Raw genomic sequence first — 5,800 nt, 5'->3', positions numbered from 1 at the left:
CAGTAGGTGGTGGAGTCCCAACTGGACCTTCACCTTTACCAGCCCTCGTTCCCCACAAATTGAGCCCTTGGGTGTTGGGGCTGGCAGGACTTAGGAGCAGGTCTCCTGCAAGCTGGTCTGGAGATGAGAGGCATAGGTAGGTTAGCCGGTTGGTGGTCAGGGCTGGCAGTGAGAGCGGAATTCAAGGACAGGCCAGAGGTCGAGGCAGGTGGTGGTCTGCAGAATGGTGAACAGGCAGGTGGTCGGGGCAGGTAGCAGGCGAAAGCGGAATCCAAGAATGAGCCGAGTCAAAACCAGAGAAGCAAGCTGAGGGTCGGAGGAAGCAGGAACACATGAAGGCGGAGCTGGGAGACACGGAGGCAGGCATTGAAGACACGGGGCAGGAACTGAAGACACAGAGGCTGGAACTGAAGACATGGAGGCAGGAAGGCATGGAGACAGGAACTGCAGAGCAACTAGCGACTTCAGAGAGTGAGACCTGTTGCTGAGGCATCGATAGGGCAGCAGCGACTGCCTTAAATAAGACCAGCGGGGTCTTGTGCATCCGGGTTCCACGGAAGGTCTTACGGCTTGGCTCCTTTAAGGAGGGGGAGGAGCCAAGTGCACATGCCTAGTGTCAGACATAGCTGGCCGCACGGCGGCGGGTCCAGTCCTTTTGGCACACCGAGGAAGAAAAGGCCTCAGGACAATGAAGCGTTAGCGGAGACCTGGACCCGCCCGGGGGGTGTGTGATCAGCCGCTGGGTGCTGCTGCCTGCCGCCATAACACATATGATGGTAACCGCAACACAGCTGGCCCTAGAATTTTATCAGCAAAAATCAACAAAGGTTCTAATAACAATCCCCTCACTGAAACAATTGGCCTGCCCAGAGGATTGATTAAAGTCTTATGTATTTTGGCAAAGGGCATAACACAGGCACCTTAGGCTTGTCCACTCTGAAAAAACTGAATTATTTTGTGGTAATCCATGTGGTTTCTAATGCATGATCAAATACAAAATTGATTCTGTTCTTAAGGCTGGTCATTGGATCAATGGTCAAAGGACAATAAAAAGACATGTCTGATAAACAATGCAACATTTCATTCTTATATATTTCAGAGTCCATGACCACAATTGCTCAGCCCTTATCAGCCGGTTTCACAACTACTGAGTGATCAACTTTTAAATCTACCAGCGCAAAAAGGTCATCATGAAAAATTATGAGATCTAGATAGTTTACTATTAGCCATAGCTCTAAGATGTCTCAAAGCAAGTTCATGAAAAGTATGAATCACTGCATCTGTGGGCCCAGGACCCAATGTGAAGGACATGAAACTAAGGAACTGTGTTTAGCTATAATTGATGTTGTTTCTCTTTATATACCAATGTCCTACAGAAATTCATGAAATCAATGAGGTGCTGGATGGGCATCAACCAACTGGGAGAAAGCTAGAACTGATGGTCCATATCCAAGAGCCCCTTAGCTCCCAGAAACTGGACAGCCCCACTGAAAAATGACTGGTTATTGATCCCTTGAGCATGCCAGCAATTGCTGTTCCAAAACCTCAGCAGCAACCTGCCCCAGTAAGAGAGGATGGAAACAGACCTGTCTTTACACTACAGAGCCTGAATGTCCTGGCACTTGAAATGGAGAGGCTGTAAAGGAAAATCCAGAGCTATAGACAGCCACAGAGATAGCACCCCAATTAGCTGTTGGACCAGTACCAAGTCACCATCCAATTGAGTCAGTGGCAGTGAGTGCAGCTGGAGAGAGGCGGCCAGCCCATAAGAAGAAAATACATATCTCAGCTGAAGAGGTACCTGTAGTTATACACGGAGGCCGCACGATGCCTGGGGCTGGAAGGCAATCGGGAGGCAGCAAAGGAAGCACTTTTCAATTGAAATCTTGTGGAGAGTGATCTTCAGAATATGCGCAGGTGAAGGTTTCACCATTCTGAAGAGAGGTGATCGCTGGGCGCTCCATGCCTGCCCTGCAGTCTGCATGAGAGAGGTCCTTGAGTGCTATGAAGCCAGGCCTTGGCCTTATCTCTGCTCCTCCTCTCTCTTTCATGAGTAGGGGGAGCCAGGAACCTCTGCCCTCTGGTCTATCATGCCACCTCACTCTTTGGCCAACAGCTCTAAAAATGCACTACTTGTACCTGGGTTACCTGAACTGCACGCACACAAACCTAGGAGGAGCACCCAGCCTATGCAGGTTCATTCTGTCATGCATGTTATAAGTCCAATAATCAGAATTTACCTGACCAATTCCCCCTACCCTTGGCCCTTCTATTGTACAGCTATGTCTTTCCTTAAATGTATCTGCCTTCGATATTCCACCCTCTATCTCTAAATGTTTCCCTACTTTACTACAAGTATGTATGCCTACCTCAGTTTTCATTATTTATGAATGTCAAACTTGTACACCATTATGATGAACTAGTGATTTTTGCATGGAATGACGGTATATAAAACAAATAAATAAATAAGGACAGCCTGTCCTTCAAGAATTCAAGTCTGTTTTGTCTTAAGAGCTAGAAGATTATAGTGAGCATTTTAATTTTGGCCTGCAGGGAACTATAAGCCCATATAGTGCTTGTAGAATAGGTGTGATGTGATCCTGTCCCTTGCAGCCCATTAAAAGTCATGTCATAGTATTCTAGAATAGCTGAGGCTGGTGTAACCCCTTTGTTGTCAGTCCATTATAAAGGGCATTATAGTCATCTAGCCATGAGGCTATTGTGGCATGGATTACTGTGACCAAATTCACCTCCCAACTGAACAGAGTTAATGTAGTTGTTTGTTGCAGATGGATTTGGGAGCAGTATAATTCATGCAGAGTCCAGCGGGAATCCACAGTATCTGACTGGTAATTTTAGAGGGATGTCACAATAGCTGAACAGAATTTTAAAGTTGGTAACCTCCTAGCTTGCATTTTGAACCCATAGAAACTTTATTTTACTCAGCCTCAGATGGAGTTTGTTACTTTGTCCATTCTTGAATAGCTGTTATGGATATGCATTCATCTGACACAAATGCATTTTTTGGAATGTTAAAGCTAATGTTGGTTCATTCTGAATAGAACAAACCAAATCAGCAATGCCTCCAAAAAGAACAATTTTCATTTTCGGAAGCATGTGCGCACAGTTTGTAGTTGCCAATTTGTGTGCACAACCTCTGATGTGGATGCACAAAGTGCTTTATGGGCATGCAACTATGGAACTACGTGCACCAACTTCCAAACATGAAAATAACAAAAAAAAATAACTATTAAAAAAAAAAAGAAACAAAACAAAATGACAACAAAAATCACCAGGGAAACAAACTGAAATGACAATCGTTGGCTTGCTCATCACTAAAAACTATGAAACATGTAGTTGACTTTCCCGTAGCTGTAGCTAATGAGAAGAAAATTTGATGTCTGTACTTTTTGAGTCAAAATGTGTCTTTTCTATGATAACTAGCTTATCTGTTTTGGAGAATATGCATTTTCTTAAGTTTGCTATGGGACAGAAAATATTTATATACTGTACAGTGAAAAGTAAAAACTCAAGATTTAAACATTTTTTACAATAATAAGATCAGGAAATATTATTTTATTTTTACTACTATGTGAGTGAATTTTCTCTCAGGGCTGCTGAAAATTCAAACTGAATAAACAGAGCATTTGAAAGACTAAAATCAATTAAGTATACCTATAATATAAATCCCTGCCACTTTCTGTGGAATTTATAAATCAGAGCTAGAACCTTTACAAAACTCTGAGACAAAGGGGGTCATTTTCCAAGGAGTTACTGCGGGAGATAAATTTGCACTAACAGCTGTTAATGCGATTTGTGAATGTAAAGCGGGAAACAGTTAGCGTGTGCCGTGAAACAGCTGCAGTGTTAGCGTGGCTCCTAGCTACAACCCTTTCATTCACGTTACATTCTGCACTAGAGGCCAGTAAAGGTGTATCACGGTCCATGACATTTCTGGAGAGAGAGAGAGAGAGAGAGAGAGAGAGAGAGAGAGAGAGAGAGAGAGAGAGAGAGAGAGAGAGAGAGAGAGAGAGAGAGAGAGAGAGAGAGACTTGCTATAATGTCTACTCCCTAGACAGGTATTTGTATCCCTATGAGAGGCCCACCTAGTAACTCGAGGTGGGGATTAGGTAAGTGTAGGGGGTTGGGGCCGCTTTCACATTCAACGTGAGACGTACGAACAGAACAGTGGTCTCTTGTGAAGATTTGAAGGCCTTCGGAGTGAGGAAACTCACTCCAAGATGAGATTTGGACAATGTTCTCTCCACCTAGCTTGTTGTTGCCCAGGTAGAGTGTCCATCAAGCTAGGTGGAGAGGACATTGCCCAAATCTCATCTTGGAGTGAGTTTCCTCACTCCGAAGGCCTTCAAATCTTCACAAGAGACCACTGTTCTGTTCGTACGTCTCACGTTGAATGTGAAAGTGGCTCCCAACCCCCTACACTTACCTAATCCCCACCTCGAGTTACTAAGTGGGCCTCTCATAGGGATACAAATACCTGTCTAGGGGTAGACATTACAGCAAGGTTCTCTCTCTCTCTCTCTCTCTCTCTCTCTCTCTCTCTCTCTCTCTCTCTCACACGCTCACTCTCACTCATATACTTGTAAACACCAAACTCTTAGAAGTGCATTTGGCCAAATTTGTTTTGCACCAGTTCCGAAGTGGAAAGAAATAAGCATGTGATCCCTTGTAAAATTGTGCAAAGATAAAGACCTGGACCTGCTTTTTTTGTGGGTCACTTTTTCTGGCACAAAATCATGTATCACCTCCCCCTGGCCTAACACTACCCTGGGGACATCTCCACCATAATGCAGGTCAAAGTAGACATACTATTTAGTTTGCTATGTTAATTATATTATGAAATAATGTATTTACTTCTTTCTTTCTTCTTTGGAAATGCAAATAATGTTAAATGATTAATTGCTAACTACTGTAAACCGATTTGATATTCTTGCATGAAAAGTCGGTATATAAAAATTATTAAATAAATAAATAAAATAAACTGCGGTAGGACAACACGGCTACAGTTAATTACCCACATGTAGAGGAGCCCATTTTTAGACCATCCTTGTACCAAGATAAAATTCCCTTTACACATGGATAACTGATTTTGGGAAATTGCCCTCCTAGTGCCTCATTTTCCAACGCTAGCACACGCTTGCACTAGCAGCGCAGTCTTGCGTTATCAGCGCAAGCGTGCGCTAGCGATATGGAGGCGGAGTCGGCCCCGGAAGAAGAGGAGTCGTGGCGTCACCGGGGCCGACTCTGCAAAGAAGGCGCGGACGGCAAAAATGTAAGGAGCCTTTTCGCGTCCTTTTCATGCCCAATAGCGCCACCTTTCACAGGGGCGCTATTGGGTGCAAAACCGGCAGTGATCGCACAGCAGCAGTGTGATCACTGCTGGCTAGCGCAGGATCGCCTCCCCGTTTCGACCCCCCGCCCCCCATTAGTGCAATTTTCTAAAGTATCGTAGGCCTGCGATACTTTAGAAAATGAGGCCCCTAGTCTCCTTAAAATTCATGGAACACCATGGAAATCTCATAATGTCTTTCAGATGCACAAAACAAGGTTTTTTCCTAAATCAGCTCTATACATCTGTGGACTTTTGACTGGCTGAAAGCATATGTGCGCTTCTGCCATGTGCATACCTTTAATCACAGAGAACAAGAGATACGTAGCATGAGTTTTAGAGACAGAGTAGGAAAATAGGAAGCACAAATTTAGAAAATTTAGGATAATACACAGTGTACGTTTAAATGTGTACTTTCCTCTGCTTTCAGGCAGGCCAATCGCCACCAGT

General features: G+C 44.2%; 1 pseudogene; it reads left to right on the top strand.

Annotated features, from left to right (window-relative positions):
- The first annotated feature begins 332 nt into the window (after positions 1-332).
- LOC115097097 lies at positions 333-1,882 on the top strand (annotated as a pseudogene).
- Positions 1,883-5,800: the final 3,918 nt, after the last annotated feature.

Source organism: Rhinatrema bivittatum, chromosome 1, assembly GCF_901001135.1.
Source record: "Rhinatrema bivittatum chromosome 1, aRhiBiv1.1, whole genome shotgun sequence".
In the NCBI taxonomy this organism is placed as follows: domain Eukaryota; kingdom Metazoa; phylum Chordata; class Amphibia; order Gymnophiona; family Rhinatrematidae; genus Rhinatrema; species Rhinatrema bivittatum.
Note: the sequence above shows the minus strand (reverse complement) of the source record. Positions and strands in the feature narration are given on the sequence as shown.